The sequence below is a fragment of the Pomacea canaliculata genome, linkage group LG6 (genome assembly GCF_003073045.1).
Source record: "Pomacea canaliculata isolate SZHN2017 linkage group LG6, ASM307304v1, whole genome shotgun sequence".
Lineage (NCBI taxonomy): Eukaryota > Metazoa > Mollusca > Gastropoda > Architaenioglossa > Ampullariidae > Pomacea > Pomacea canaliculata.
In genome coordinates, this window is record NC_037595.1 from 8,586,053 (window position 1) to 8,602,971 (window position 16,919).

The 16,919-nt window shown below is 36.9% G+C and overlaps 1 pseudogene; it reads right to left on the reverse strand.

Moving 5' to 3' along the window:
• Nucleotides 1-5,950: 5,950 nt before the first annotated feature.
• LOC112565764 lies at nucleotides 5,951-14,602 on the reverse strand (annotated as a pseudogene).
• Between the last annotated feature and the right edge of the window lie 2,317 nt (nucleotides 14,603-16,919).

The window sequence follows — 16,919 nt, forward strand, 5'->3', positions numbered from 1 at the left end:
TCCATCCTGAAATGATAAAGCAGAATGAGTGAGTCAGTGAGCTGGTGTACGGAAAATTTTAGTTTTTACACGTTTATTTTGTGTAATTCTTCAATGGGTTAGACTCGTACAAATTAAAAAAAAAATGTTCAAAATCAAAAAAATCAAATCAAAACCAACTTTATTGTCCGTCGAGGATACCCAGGACAGAAATTTGTCTTCGCTCACAAGGGCAGGCATACATATACAGACATTTAAGACACAGCAGTAAAAACTAGAAGTGCATCTACTTACCTCTAGTTAACTAAGTAACTAAACACAGTAAACACACTACACCTTAAAAAAGATAAAATGTAGAAAATACATTTTCTACATCACCCCTTCCTCCGGGGGAAAAATTGTGCCTGCTAAAACGACAACAGAATAACAACAGAACAAGAACAGTAAATCCACACACACCACCCTGTGAAATATCCATGCATATACATTCACTCCTCTGCCTTACAACAGTGATGGCCAACCTTGCTAGTGTTGGCGCCTACGAATTGCGGCACGCCTGTTGGTAAACCATGTCTGGAAAGGAAGAACCAAAATGTTAACACGTGTCTCTCAAGTCAAGACTGTTTAGTTAACAACTAGGACTAGACACCGAGCCTGTTTACTGTGCTTACCCTTATCCATATATAACTCAGATGGGTATGTCTTGAAATAGTGGCGACGACTTCTGCAGTCGCATATTGATTTATATTAAATTGATCTTTGAGGATGGTTGACTGCCATGGTTTAAGTATTTGTCTTCTAGGCTGTTGTCTTCTTCTTCTTTGATTACGTATTCTGGGTTGTTGATTTCTTCGTCGTCTTTGTCTTAGATTTAAGATGTTCCTAAGTCTTCTTTGTCTTTGTTCCTGTCTCCTTTCTCGTCTAATTATTTGTTGATTGGCTGGCTGTTGTTGGCGATGCCCAATGACGTATTGAATTCCGGCTTTGACAGCTTGGAAAGCAGCTCTGAGGATGTATTCCATACTGAAATGATAAAGCAGAATGAGTGAGTCAGTGAGCTGGTGTACGGAAAATTTTAGTTTTTACACGTTTATTTTGTGTAATTCTTCAATGGGTTAGACTCGTACAAATTAAAAAAAAATGTTCAAAATCAAAAAAATCAAATCAAAACAAACTTTATTGTCTGTCGAGGATACCCAGGACAGAAATTTGTCTTCGCTCACAAGGGCAGGCATACATATACAGACATTTAAGACACAGCAGTAAAAACTAGAAGTGCATCTACTTACCTCTAGTTAACTAAGTAACTAAACACAGTAAAACACACTACACCTTAAAAAAAGATAAAATGTAGAAAATACATTTTCTACATCACCCCTTCCTCCGGGGGAAAAATTGTGCCTGCTAAGGCACAATTTTTTCGAAATACAAATCCATCCGATAGCCAAAACGATTAGTACACATGCCCAAATGTATAGCACAGCCAAAAATCAAAATATAACAACTAATCATCAATAAAGCATAGTCACCACAAACCAATTCACCTCAAAAAAAAAAAAAAATAATAATAATGTGTTGCTAAGACTACTCTACATAATCGGGCATTGTCTGTTCACACGTACAACCATCTCCTCGAGATAAAAATGTGCGTTTTACACAGCCTGTCCAACAATCTGTTTCATGCAGCAGTAAAGGCCCTTTTTTTTCACACCTGCCTAGTCACTGAGGCTCTGACACTTCAGCCGTGCCGGTTTATATTCTTCTCTTTTTGCTGTTGGTCACGGTGCCTTGCTTCGTATGCTACTTTGGGAATTCTGATCCGTAAAGGAGGGTGCTGATGACAGTTGACTGGAAGATTCTCAGCTTGATCTTCTTACTGATGTTTGTTGCCTTCCATGTGCTCCTGAGTGAGGCACGTCTGTTGGCGAACCACCTCTGGAAAGGAAGAACCAAAATGTTAAAACGTGTCTCTGAAGTCAAGACTGTTTAGTTAACAACTAGGACTAGACACTGAACCTGTTTACTGTGCCTACCTTCATAAAAACTTTCTTCAAACGAGTGTTTCGTGATAGGTCTGCGAGGACTTCTGATGTTACGTACTGGGACTTCTTAAACTCTCTCTTCAACATTTTCTTTTGCCATCGTCGAAGAGTTCGTCTTGGTTGTCGTCTTTGCGGTCTGTTCTGTTGTGGTCTAATTAATTGTCGCTGCTGTCTCTCTATTTCTGACTGTTGATAACGGTGTCCTAGAAGCCACCTGACGCCTGCTCTTAATGCGTCGTACACTGCCCGAAGGCAAAATTCCATCCTGAAATGATAAAGCAGAATGAGTGAGTCAGTGAGCTGGTGTACGGAAAATTTTAGTTTTTACACGTTTATTTTGTGTAATTCTTCAATGGGTTAGACTCGTACAAATTAAAAAAATGTTCAAAATTAAAAAAAAAATCAAATCAAAACAAACTTTATTGTCTGTCGAGGATACCCAGGACAGAAATTTGTCTTTGCTCACAAGGGCAGGCATTTAAATCAACATTTAACACACACAGTTAGGAGTAGAGATACAAGTTACTCACTTTTCAAAAGCTTCACATGGAAGGGCAAGCTTCAAAATGCACTCATACCGACCTTGCGTGACGTAGTAAGAGCATGACGTCCGGCGCTGCTATCGCTGCTATCGTCATCGGGAGAAGGCCTTGACGTTACCCGCGAACCAAAAAAAAAAAAAAAAACCCAACCTGAAAAATGTCGTCTGCTGCAGCTACCTTTCTAATATAGGAGCGTCCCCAAGCGCTGATCAGGCAGGCCTAGAACAAAAGTATGACATGCCACATATCACCCTCCCAAAGACGAAGCAACGCGGAAAATATACTTGACAATATATATGAAATAATAATGATATTGAAGAATTCATATAGTGCAATTCTCTACTTAACAGAAGGTAACTTAAAAATGCAAGCACAAAATGACAGACACAAAATTGTTATATCACACGTACTGACACTGACTAAAACATAGCAGCAAACAAACAGAGACATCAACAGGCAAAAGTACAAGACAGATGTAGCACTCTAGTAGTAGTATAGTAATTAGTTGACAAAACTACGTACCTCGTTCTTTGTTGAGTGGTTCAGTGGTTCAGTCACTGCTTGTGCAAAAGTTTGTAGTTTTCCTGCAGTAAGTTAGTACCGTAGCAGCTCAACCAGAAGGCTGACAGGAAGATAGGACCTCTCGTCAAGAATCGAACTCCCAGCGAGGTATGCAGACGCTGTGTTTTCTAGTGTTGCTGAATTAGGAGGAAGAAGGCCTCATTGTTTCTAGCTCTAGACTCATCTCTCCTCCTCCTCCTCCTGCTCCATCTCCTCTTCCTCCTCCTAGGTGGAGAGTCATTATCATGGGGCTTTTCCTGCAAATAATTAAAAAAAAAGACTTAATCTGTCTAGGCATGGTTTACCTTTTCTGCTGGCTCTATTCTGAACCAGCTGAACATGGGTCCTAGGAAGGCGCCGTTTGCTCTCTTGGATGAGAATCAAAATCAATATAAATCCGTTTTCTCAGGTAAACAATAACATTGTCACACTTTCAGAGTACAAAATAAGACTAACAAAGTAAAACTGTCACAAAGAAAGCAAAAGCAACATTAAATGCTTTTCCTGAGCAGACAGTACTCCCAAGCATGCAAAGTAAAGACAGCCGTCAGGTTTTATAGCTTTTTTTTCCCCCAGGCTGTACATAAAATTAGAAGCAACATGAAGGAAGTACCTTTCCAAATTTAGCATGCCATCTCCATTTCCTCCCACGTTTTGCCATCCTGACACCATATCAAGAAAAATGTCACTTCAAAATTATAAAATATTATATCGGAAACATTTAAGAATTTAAAGGCAGCCAAAGGACCACATATGCCTTAAACCAAACGCAATGACTACATTTCTATGCAAGCCAATACCTTTGAAGATAACATTCTGCTTTTAACACCAAACCCTTCATCTCTGTAAAATGTGTAACTATACTCTCTCCAGTATAACTTCCCTTTGTAAACTATTGTGAAGGAAAAAGGTTGGCGCAAGCTTTTTCAGCAATGCAAAAAAAAAAAAAATTAGTTTGTCGATGCTCTTCCTTAAATATTTTTTGGCAGCTGAACAGGATTCATGAACAGATCATTGTGTGATTATTGATGTACATTCATATTTTTCTCCTCCATCCTACACCACTAACACTTAAATTTTTTTATATTATTATTTGATTGTTCAGTTTGTATTGGTGGATATATGCACACCCACATATTTTGTCAGGTAAGGTGACCTGTGCAGGACCCAAAAAATGCGAGTTACCCACTTCTGTACAAAGGAGTGAAATTTTCACCACTTGTGAATAAGTTGTGTGTTTCAAGTAGAGGAAACTTAAATGTATGAATGCTTTTACTTTTAATGTAACAAAATTGCTCTTCCTGTGTCTTTTTAAAAATTGCATTTTTCTTCAAATTTTTTTTGAGGATGTTTCCATTTGCCCCAAACATTTTTTTTCGGCAAGATTTATTTTTCTTCATGAAGTAAAGTATCACTGTATTGTAAACTTTGGGATTTATTATAAAAGTTAATAAATAAATTAAAAAATGTTTATATCAGTGATTTTGTGTGCGTGTATGTGTCCGCGAGAGGGAGAATCAAAATCAATATAAATCAGAGTTTTCGACATGCAAACAATAACATTGTCCCACTTTCAGCACTCTTTGCTTTTCTTTAATAAAAAAAGGAGGGGGAGAATTGGCTACAAACAGTATGGCTGGGGCATGCTGATTACTCTGCTATTGTGTAAAGCAAGAAATGTTTGGGTTTTTCCTTTGCTCATACGTAGTTGTCCTAGCACCGTATACTAACATCTTTTCATTTGTTAACAATGATGGCTGACCTATGTATATCATGTGACTAATTTCTATTTTTTAAAATTTTATTTACTTTAATGCAAATACAATGAGCAATTATACTAAACAGTAACTTTGCTAACCCTGAGCCATCCTGACACCATATCAAGAAAAACGTCGCTTCAAAATTATAAAATATTAGATCGGAAACATTTAAGAATTTAAAGGCAGCCAAAGGACCATATATGCCTTATACCAAACGCAATGACTACATTTCTATGCAAGCCATTACCTTTGAAGATAACATTCTGCTTTTAACACCAAACCCTTCATCTCTGTAAAATGTGTAACTATACTCTCTCCAGTATAACTTCCCTTTGTAAACTATTGTGAAGGAAAAAGGTTGGCGCAAGCTTTTTACAGCAATGAAGAGGTTAAGATATAAAGTTGGCTGGACAGACTTTGTTATTATTATTAGGTCAGACTATAAACTTCAGGGGTGGGGAGCTTTTTTTTTCCTCCAAGTTCGGGGTAAACAATCTTTCCATCCCAAAATCCTTTTTGTACACACATTTCACAGCCATAATAGCCGGAATGACCTTTCACTTGCTTTACAAACGCACGAGCAGGTGTATCACAGATAAAACAAGACAAATTAATCTCTACACTCTGAGGGATACCGGCTTATAGTTCCACTGGCCCCTGCTGTAATTCTGTCATATCCCTTACAAAGTCTTGTAAAAACATATTAATATCTTCGGGTTTTCTATCCCCACAGTACAAGCCAATTACAAAAGGGTCAGTTTCTACAGGACTATATATTCTCCCCAGAATAGGCCAAAACTGATTACATGAGGAATGAAAGAGTGGCAGACCATCGATATTTACTTGTATATATAATAGGTTTCAGAATTTGTGGCCATTATATTTTTCAGAAATAATACTCCACAAAAAACTGGATGGGAAGAAGAGAAAGTATCCATCAGATACAAAGATGCAAATGCATACACACACATTGGATGATAACACTCCATATACTTGGTGTTTTATTTTTTTATTTGCTGTTCAATCTTCAACAAAAAATGAATTTTTTATCATATTGTGCCCCTGCAAACTGGTGACCAGACTACAGTGAAGAAATAAGAAAAATTAAATACTTTAGGTAACGAAGATTGTCAAAAATAAACTTAAAGAATTGTGCTCTTGAATAATTAAGAGAGGAAGACCATAAAATTAACAACAGTATGAAGGAAAGGAGAGAAGCATAATTAATTGAGAAAAGTTGTTTGATGACTGATGACTAAAAATGATGTGGGACAACTGATGCATGTTGAGGACTGCTGACAATGTTGATCTACAGTATGTTGGTGTGAACAAAGTGGATAAACGACATCAGATTCTGCCAAAATCCATTACTTTTCAGCATGAAAGTCTTTACATGTAATTTGTAACACCTTGTCTTCGCTTCATCACAATTAAAAATAGTGGAGTATAAAAATAAAAATTAAGATCAAGTATATATGCCAATTCTTGTATCATAGGCATCAGTGAGGTAGTATAATTATTGCAATCTTTTCATAAAAACAAAATTCTACTTAGCTCTTAACAGTCATTTTTGTCATAGTCTGTTGCAGACAGGGCTAGCTTTGTTATTCATTAGTCCTCATATGCAGGAAGCCCCAATTGGACTATCGTCACGATAGTGCATGTAAATTTTGATGCAAGGGCCCTTTTTTGCAGCACCATGTTGTACAATAGCTGGCTTTTGGGGGTCCCTGTATCCTAATTTTCATCTGCTATCGTGATAATAGTCCAGTTGGGGTTTCCTGCATACAAAAGTTCTGGTGTATAGGAAATGCACACTATATTCATGTACTTCAAGGTAGTGAAATACATATGCATGAATGAAAAATTGTTTGCACACTGATTTAACCTCAGTTTGTATGTGTGCGAGTCTGCATGCCAAGGTGTAGTTACACTCTATTATTCAAGAGACTGGTGAAAAATATTGTATGATGCAGAGGGTGTAAGGAATACATTATATATTCAACTAAAAATAAAATGGTGAGACATAGGGTGCCTGCCACTACAGGCTGGCAAGGAGTGGGATTTGTATAAACATAGCACATACATCAATATATCCAATTATTGCTTATGTTAAGGAGAGCAATATAAATAAGCAGCAGAAATAAAACCATAAATCTCTGATAGAAACTGAAAAGGACAAGAATTGGAAAAGAAGACTGTGAAAGGAGAAAAGATGTTAAGCTGCAGACTTCATTTTCTTAAAGTTTGCAAATTGTGCAATTCAGAAAAAAATAAGTAAAAAATCCAGAACACTGAATAAAAATATGACTTGTGGAAAGACAGTAAATCATTCCATAAAAAAAATACTTTCCAGTTGTCAATATTTCCTGATGGTGCAGATGCTAACTTCTCCCCACCATGATGTCAATGCTGCTTTGACTAGAATTTTAAAAGATGCCATATCTCTACTTAACATTTCAAGGATTCTTTAAAAGAAATTTTGTTTAGCATAAAAATTATCATAAACACTGCTCCTAAATCAAAACTTTTCCTTTTGAAACAGTTTATCTCAAATTGTAAGTAATGATCTGGAAAATACAAAGAACTTCTTGTAACATCGTCTGAGGTGGATGAATATCCAAAAGCATGACCAGGTAGTGAAACGTTCTACTGGAACTACTCTTTTTGAATGAAGCACATGACTATGCTACAGCAGCATCCAACTGTGTGTTGCCTCACTGCAGATCACACAGGTGCATGTAAAGATTATAAACACGGGACTTTTTCCAGGGTACCAGGAAAAATGAATTTTCATTAAAACATGTCATTCCTTGTGACTTGGCACTTTTTAGTCGCCTAATCACCTAGCAGGTTATCCACAATCTGCAGAAAGATACTTTGTGATAATTTGCACCTTATATCAGAAGTACACTATCTTTATGTTGCAACACTTGCTAGATCTCACTTTTGTAGCACCTCTAAGATTCCTGAAGTGGTGTCAAACCACCTACTGATGTCCAGAGCTTGCACACTGGATGTACACAAGACGCTATGTCAGTCTGTCAATCACAGTGGAAGTGGTCTTTGTCTTCTTCTGCTGTTAAGGAAATTTGAAATTTTAAAATTGGGACCTTTAACTCGTTGTAGTAAACTTTTCTTTGCAGATGTCAATTCTTAACAGCAGCCACCATGCAGTTCTGTAACACTTCTCTTTTCCTTTCCAATCAGAAGGTTCTTAAGCATTTGCAGGAGCTGGAATAGACATTAAAAGTCTTACGAGGTCTTTGACTAGTCATGCTAATTGTCCATCTCAACATCCATGCCTCATAAATAATGTCAAAATTAACGTGAAATAAATTACACACAGCCCTTAGAAGTTTTTGCCAAGAAGCTCTTGAAATGAAGTAGCCTCAGTGCTAATTCTTCCAATATGATTCACAGCAGGTGAATTCTGCCACAGGTACAAAATCCAAAATGAACATTGTTGTCTTGTCAGGATGTGCACCCAGGACCTATCCTTGAAAGCAATTCAGTAGTGACTTCACCAGTTATGTTCCAATACATTTCACTTCCTGTCACCTCAGGCACACATCACAGAATCCACATGCACAAACCATTTTTGGCAGCTTGGGAGAATAAGATACACCATGAGGTCAAGAGGATGATGGTCAGATGATGCCAGATCTGAATGTCTCGCTGGTTCCCACGTTCTCGATGTGACCCCCTCTTGCTCTCAATACTTTCTGTTCCAGAAGACTATTCCATGCTGCTTTATCTTCTAGTGTTGGAGCTCGAAAGATTATTTTCTGTGAAGCTGGAATGGTGCTGCTTGGACTTGTGTAAAGTTGTAACAGAATCTCTGTAGCTGTTAAATAATCCAAATCAGTTTTATTATTTTTTAATCACTTTAACATCAGCACATAGTAGGTCTCAAATCTTAGTGTATCTACATATATATTTGTAAACATTTAGTTACTGATTGTTAATGCTTATTTCTTCCATGGGAAGATGAAAACATAGCAAAATATAAAAAAATATAATGTAATTCTTGTGAAGAAATTCATCTCTTCTCCAAAAATAAAAATGGAAAATGTCTATCTTTATGTAAACTGTATTAATCATGATAAAAATTTTACAAAATACTCACAATGTTTTCTGCTTGTTTCTATGCTACATATATTTCGAGGCAGAATGGGTTCAGATATAACATGCAGCTGTCCGCCCTTTTCTGGCTTCAGCAACATAAGAATGTCTGAAAACAGCACCATCATCACCTGCAAGCAAAGACGATATGCACCTGAAGCAGATATCCAGCCAGACATGTGTCCCACAATAAAGACTACACACAAAAGATAAACACACAAAACACACAAAAGATACACACCTAACTGATAAGCACAATTTTTTCATTTGTGTACACCATAATTTAAATATTGGGTACTAGTAAAAAAAAGACAATGTGAAGAAATGTGTTAACTAGTGTGGATCTAATATAAGCTGTAGCCTGATTGGCTATCCTAGAAAATACACTGATGAAACGCACCTTAGCCCACTGGCCACTGCTCCAGTGAAAAACATCTCCCTGGAAGATGATGTGTCGATCTTCTTGGCTTAGCTGAAACACCTGCAACAAAAATGTCATTATGAAATTGAAAATCAACTTAATTATTTGTATCAAGAGCACATTGTAAACAGTTTATTCCTACTAAATAATTTTTAGTTAAAAAAACGATTCCGAATAAACAGAAATAAAATTTCTTACGAGACTCTTTTGAGGAAATACAAGTCTATCTTCAAGTTGTTTCACTTCATAATCAAAGGATCATAATCTCTGCAGAGATGATGATGGCACCAATGGCAGATTTTCTTGACTGTGTCTGCTGCCACAATTAATGCTGCCTGCAAGAAAGCAATGAACAGATCCTGGTTAACAATGCTTTTGTAAAGCATCTTTAACAGCTACAACAAAGTAGAACATAACTACAGTTATCAAGAGTGCTTATTTTCAAAAGAAAAGATTTGCAGGTCTATTGTATACATTTACTACCTGTATTTTCAAAAAGAAATTTTTTAATTTTCAATAAAAGATATTCTTTGAGAAAAAAAAAAAACTGTAGACAAAGGGAGACAACAACCCATCCACACTTTACATGTCGTGATAACTCGAACAATATGCATTATATGACTTAAAAATTGCCTTTATACCTTTAGATGAGCTGTCAGAAGAAGATGATGCCAAGCTGCCTCTTCCAGGACACCCACTTCTGCTGGAACTCTTGGTGTGGGAGGACAGTGATGTCAGGCTCTGGACCCTAGCATTGCTCATGCTAGTGATGTTGGTGACACAGCTGTTCAAAACTGAACGCAAACAGGAAAGAAACTTTAGATAAAAATAATGAGTGAAATCTAGCAATCCTTCCAAGTGGTTCAACACAAATGGATAAAGTGGGTGGAGGGCATAAAGTTAAACACCTGATTGATCAAGTTTATAAAAATTTACATGTATGCAGTCTTAGTGACTGAAAGACACTCGGTTTTGACATCTCAGAAAACATTATGTTTGACAGAACCCCTTGCACTTGTTTAGAATGTGAGGTGTTGCCTGGTAAGATGCATCATTTGTTCTCACCTTGAATCACCTGCTTCAGAGTAGCGTAGACTCTGTGGCGGGGTGTGAAGGAAGATGTCCTGCAGGACCACAAACAGCTCCCTGATGTGCTGCAACATAAAAACGCAAATTCAAGACAGGGTAAACTGATAACTGTTCCAAGCATGTGTTTAGTTTTCTACTGCCTACCTCTACACTATAGCCAACAATTAAAAAAAAATCTGAATTGACAGAAACAGCAATGAAAATCCATGTTTCTGCAATGGTGCTTCCCAGCTTTAAGAATATAATTCTACATTGTAGACAAAAGCTAATATACCTGTAAAGGCCTGAAGATAAATGCACTGATGCTAGGTTGCCCAGGCTCCAGTGCTGGTTCCTTCACAAATCGCACAAAGTCATGGTTGTGCTGTAATTCTGACAGGACTCGATTGGCTTTACGTAAACCCAAAGCATACGTTTCATGTGCTTGACAAAGCATCTGCACCTATAATTTACAAAAAAAAAAGCATGAAAATATTATATGATTACAATTACAGGAAGCAATCCACATACGATCTTGCTGCACTCACAGATCTTTAAAAGCCATTAGATATACATGTGATGATTTTTAGCTTTAATGGCTATATCAATCATTGTGTAATGGTGCACCAAGTCCGAGGTCGGATGCATTTAATTTTATAAAAGCAAAAGTAAAAATCTAATTTATAAATGCACGAAATAAGTCTCCCTTCTTAACTGAATCTGCTCCAACTGTTAAAAAGTAGTCAGCTACCACCAAATTATAATGGCAGCATACACTACACTCTTTGGAACCGATGGTAAAGTGTAAAATGTTTTATGTAGGGAACAGATATAACTGACATGCTACTCACTTTAGATTGATATATCAGAGCAATTGATGTTGCGAAATGGCTACTTCCAATCGACTAAGAATCATCGTCGGACAACGACCACAGATGGAGAGTTTTCCTGCATCTGCTTGACGTGGTACTACGAGATCGTCACAAGCTAAAATAGGACAGAACACAAAACATTTCTGACTTCAGGTCTGACTTTTAATTTTCTAATTTTCCTTATCACAGTTTAAAACTTAATGGAACTGACTCAATTTCCTTTTTCATACATAATTTACACTATGCTTTGTAAATTTGTGTTCTAAATCAGTATAGTCAATTTATAGTAACACTCACTTTTTCAACATTTTGAAAGACTGCATAGTGCTGTGTTCCTGAAAGGACACAATGTCGGAGGGGTCGGGAATACCGCTGGAGACCAGCATGCATGAAGTCGATAAAATCCAGCTCTAAGCTAAGGAGACGATGGATAGCCTCATGTTTCTTCTGCTCATCAGCTGTTTTACAGTCCATCTGGAAAGAACAAACCCCAAATATTTAGTTTGCTAAATGATAGATTTAGGTTATTTTTCAATCTGTTTCAACTCTTGTCTTTGAAAATCGTTTTTGTTTAACAATAAAAAAATAATATAATGTCTTAATAAGGGTTACATTGCTTAACCCTAGAAAATGCTTAGCAGAAATAAAAATAAGATTTTTTTACATCTTCGCTGACGAACAACAGTATGTGGTGTTTCTCAATAGTTAAAAACTTTTTCTTAACAAAAATGATTAACAATAGTTGTTTTAACTATAGAAGTAGACATAATCTTGTAAGCCTCCAAGACATGCAAAAACTAAACTTGTAGAATAAACTTGTAAATATCAACTTCATTAGTCAACACAAGATAAAAGCTATATTTTACTAACATATTTGCTCTTGAAAAAGAAAAATCCATAAATAGATCCACTAGCACTAATATTACCTTCATCAAATTTGGCAAAGGGGTGCTTGTTGGAATTTGCCCGACAGGGAAAGGAGCATAGGGTGCAGTCATGTCATAATCTGCAGACAGTTCCTCCTCCTCACAGTAATCACAGATGCCTTCAGGACAGACATGAGGGTCTTGCTGGCCAACAGCTTCCTCTGCAATGCTTTCATAGATAGAGTCCATTTTTTTCCATGGAGTCTGCTCTAAGGCATCAGTCTGAACTTGTCGAGGTCGTTGGAGCTGAAGCAGCAGGCTAGCCCCACTCTTCCTGAAGACAAGACATGGTAAATTCATTCAGCTACTTTACTTTATTATTCATCATAATGAGATAGGATTAAATTTCATGAGATTTACCTCCAACTATTTTTTTACAATTTATACTAAACACAACAGGATCATCTGTATGAGGAAATCATGAACATAATTACTGTTATAATTTAAACAAAGATAAACCAAATCTTAACAATAGTAAAAATAATTATGAGCAACATTTGCTCAATCAGATGATTTTGCTACATTAGTCTCAGGATATGGATAGAGAGACAAAACAATCTAAGAAATCAAAGAACAGGCAATAAAATATTCCAATTTTTGGATGGAAGTGACAATACAGAGTCTACAGAAAAGGGTCATCTGTTATCTGGGTTGCTAACCTTTAGGTTAGGAAATCTGCATGAAACTACTGTTTTGTTAAGAAAAAAGTTGTATTAGTATAAAATAGTCTGAAAAAACTAATTTGCTAATAGAAAATGCAAATTCAAACCAGGAAATAAAATGAACACTCACTTGACTAGTTTTGCGACACTGGCAACAGTTGACCTGGACGCATTCTGATTGTTGACCTTTACAATGAAGTCTCCAACTTTTAGGCCTGCCTTCTCGGCTGGTGAGGCTGAAAAAAAAGTGATGGTGAAATAAAGGACAAATCATTATGTATTACAAAAAAAAAAAAATAAATAAAAATTAAAAAATAAAAGAATGCTTAGCCTGAAGAAAAAAAGTGCTATCAAAACTTTACAGTATCTTTATTGGTCAATAACATAAATCATCCTCAACCTGGCTCTCGTTTTTCTTGATGTAATGTTTCATAAATTTAGTAGTAATAAATTAAACAAGTAATAAATTGAGCATATCTTTCATCACACCATAGGACATTTCATTTTCATATTGTGTATCAGTGTATATTTGTGCATCATCTCAAAGGGCCAAGATGTGGTGCTATATAAGTTTAGTTTATAATTAATAATTTATTAATATGTGCAGGATATGATTTACTTCATACTATCTCAAAGTAAACAGTAAAATCCTTATTTGTATAGTAGTGTAATGCATAAACCTATAAACAATAAAAAATATGACTTTAAAATTCTTTCTGGTAAGACTACTGTAAAGCTGGGATGAACCAATTCCTTTTTACTTAAGACTTCAGTTACATACCCAAGTCTACTCTGCCAACACGGACTGGAAACTCCTCCACAACAGAAAAGCCAAACCCATGCTTGCCTCTCGCCATTTGTATCTGAATGGTAAGAAATCATACAGAATTAACACTGATTAAGTGTGTGTGAGGGAGAGTGTGTATGTTTGTGCATATAAATTTTAAAAAGCCTGTAGAAACTTCAAATAAGGTTACGGACTTTGTATACTTCATAGCCCCAATTTCATTTTTTTAAGGATATAGGCGCCTCGGGAAAATAGCGGTTTTGGGGTGTCGTGGTCAAATTTGAGATAACACCGTATTTGCATACTTTGACAAATGTATGTTTTGATGCTGAATAAAATAATTTTTCACACGCGCCCTAACTAATTTTATCTCCAAGCCTCGTGCTGATACCGAAAATGGCTCTTTTTTGAGCCTTGGTTACGCATGCGACGATCCCGCGAAAGCCGACATGTTGTATACCGTTTGAAAAACTCGCACGTGTTAAACTCTATAAGTACAGTACGTTTTACTTTAGGCTGGCCAACGACGCCGACACTTTTAATAAACTTGAAAAAGAAGCTGAAATTAGGATTAGAGTTTGGGTTAGGGTTTGTGATAAGTTTATGGTTTAGGTTAGGTTTAGGGCGTTTTGTGTTTTGTTTTTTTGCTCTTTTCGTAGTAGATGCCTAAAGGCCTATTCCCACGCTGCAATGTTTCTTGTACAAGAACTTGCGCATAGACAGCTTTGCGCAATGCGTCCTATTCCCACGTAGCAAGGCCACACAAGTGTCTTGCGAACTGACGTCATCCGCACACTGCATTGTGGGAAGTTAACAATATGGCAGGCTACATCGAAGACGAGATACTTTTCGAAGCAACTGTGGCGACTCTAGTATTTTACATGAAGAGGAGAGAGAGAAGAAGAAAGAAAAAAAGATGTGGGTGAGGGAGTGGGTAGCTCGAAGGAAGCCGATTCGGAGCTTATTCGTGTCTGCTTAAAGAAATATCGTCAGAAGATTCACGGGAGTGCAGACGCTTTTTGCGCATGTCGTCTGCCACATTTTATGATCTGCTTCATTTAATCGAGCCTGCAATTCGCAGACAAGACACTGTCATGAGACAGTGCATACAAGCAGAAGAAAGACTGGCAGTGGACCCTGCGTTACCTTGGTTCAGGTATGCATTTTTTTTTTTTTTTTTTTTTTACTGCTTGGGTTGGTGACGAGAATGTTTAGTTAAAGTTATGTACAGAAGGGTAGAAAGTGTGGAAAACTAAATGCTTATCTCAGATATAGCAGTAACAAGAACCTTAGAAGGAAGCACACTTAGCAGTAACAGTTCAAGAAATGAAATATAAGAGACGAGAAAGGATAAGCTTAAACGGGAAATGGTGGGGTGGCAATTATAGCAGTTGCTGTGAATATTCACATTTATTATACCACTTTAGTGCATTGTTTTTACAACTTGTCTTTGTGGTGGTGATCTTGATTGATCGATATAGCATTTTAATTTGGCAAAATGCTTCAGTGAATAAAATCATAAAGAAACAAAAGTGCAGAATTCATCACTATTGATTGTTTATAGTAGTTGCTATATAATTTGTTATTGCCAAGTGTTCAGTTTTAACTGCCAAGATGTTGTGTGGGATCACACTTTTGTGAATGCATTACAGAGGAACAGACAAGATCTGATTTTTTTTTTCAGGCAATTCATTTGCTGACCTAGCATTCCTTTTCCGGATTCCAGGCAACACCCATCCACAAAATTGTGATGGATACGTGTGCAGCATTGTACAGGATTCTTCGAGTGGATTTTTTAAAGGTACACTGCTGATAAAGCTTAGAAATATGGATGTACATCATTAGGGTCGATGAATGATTGCGGTGTTATTATATTGGAACCTCATTGTCAGTCAGATTTGTTGATAAATGTGTAATCAAATCAAAACAGACTTTATTGTCTGTCGAGGAGACCAGGACAGAATTTGTCTTCGCTCACAAGGCAGGCATACATACTCATACAGACCATTTAACACACAAGTTAGAGTAAAAAAGTAGATTGCACCAGTCCATCAAAGCAGTTTATTGTTTATCCTAAACAACAAACCTTGGTGACCAAGGCCTTAAAAGCAGTGCTTTACAAAAAGAAAACGTGTTTTTCACGGGTTCTGCCCCACGACAGAAAATTTGTACATAGAGAGGTCCGTGATGCTATCCGTTTGGTTCAAGGTGAAACACAAGTCCAAAAATAGAGTCTCAGTTGCTACAGGTAACATGTCCGAGTAGCTTGCAGGACTCTGTGTGTGTCTCTTTGACACAGACATCAGGCTTAAGTAGACAATCATATTATATTATTCAATTCCAAAGTTATCAGTAAAAGTAAACAAAAATGAGTTGCCATTATAAAATGACTTCATGCTGGTATGTTGCGGAACAATACATAATGGCCTGAAGACAAGTGGGATACTTGATGTTTATTTTTCTAATGAAGTGGTATTCTGTAATTTCTTTCTAATCTCCATGCATCATTATAAATACATCCGATTGCATTTGATCTCGAATTCGTCAGGAAAGTTTTCCGTTGTACGAGCTACCATTTGGGTAAAAACAACTCATTTTCGGGTAGCCTGTCTTGGCCCGCCATTGCTTCTCCATGAACTTCTCCCTGGACGTATGCAGTTGTTCTAGAAGCTCCACAGCCCGTGAACTGGCTTGTGGTGTCTAATTTGTCTACCTTCCTCTTCTTCCTTGCACAGTTTCTGGTACCTTTGTGGTGGTGTTTGCCGTTACACACTGGTGAGTTGGGCAGCAGTTGCTTCAGCTGTTTCTCCTGAGCTGGCCCCCACAGAAGTGAGGAAGAACTCTGATATCTCCTGTCTCCTCTTCTGAACAAAGAGTTTTTTCTGAGGATTCCGATGGAGTTTGTTGATGCCAAACTCTGGAAATTAGATAAAATACTCATGAAAGTAAATTTCAATAAAATCTTGTTTATCTGTTGCTACATGAAATAATAGGAGCTATATAGATAGATGCACATGTAATATTATACTTAGCTAAAAGTGATGTTTGTTTTGTGTTTGCAGGTCCAAGTACTGAGCAGAATGGCAACAAATTTCACTAAGAATTTGCACAGCGATGGAATCTACCAAACTGCATTGGACCATAGATGGCAAGCAGTTGCCATTCGGTCCCACT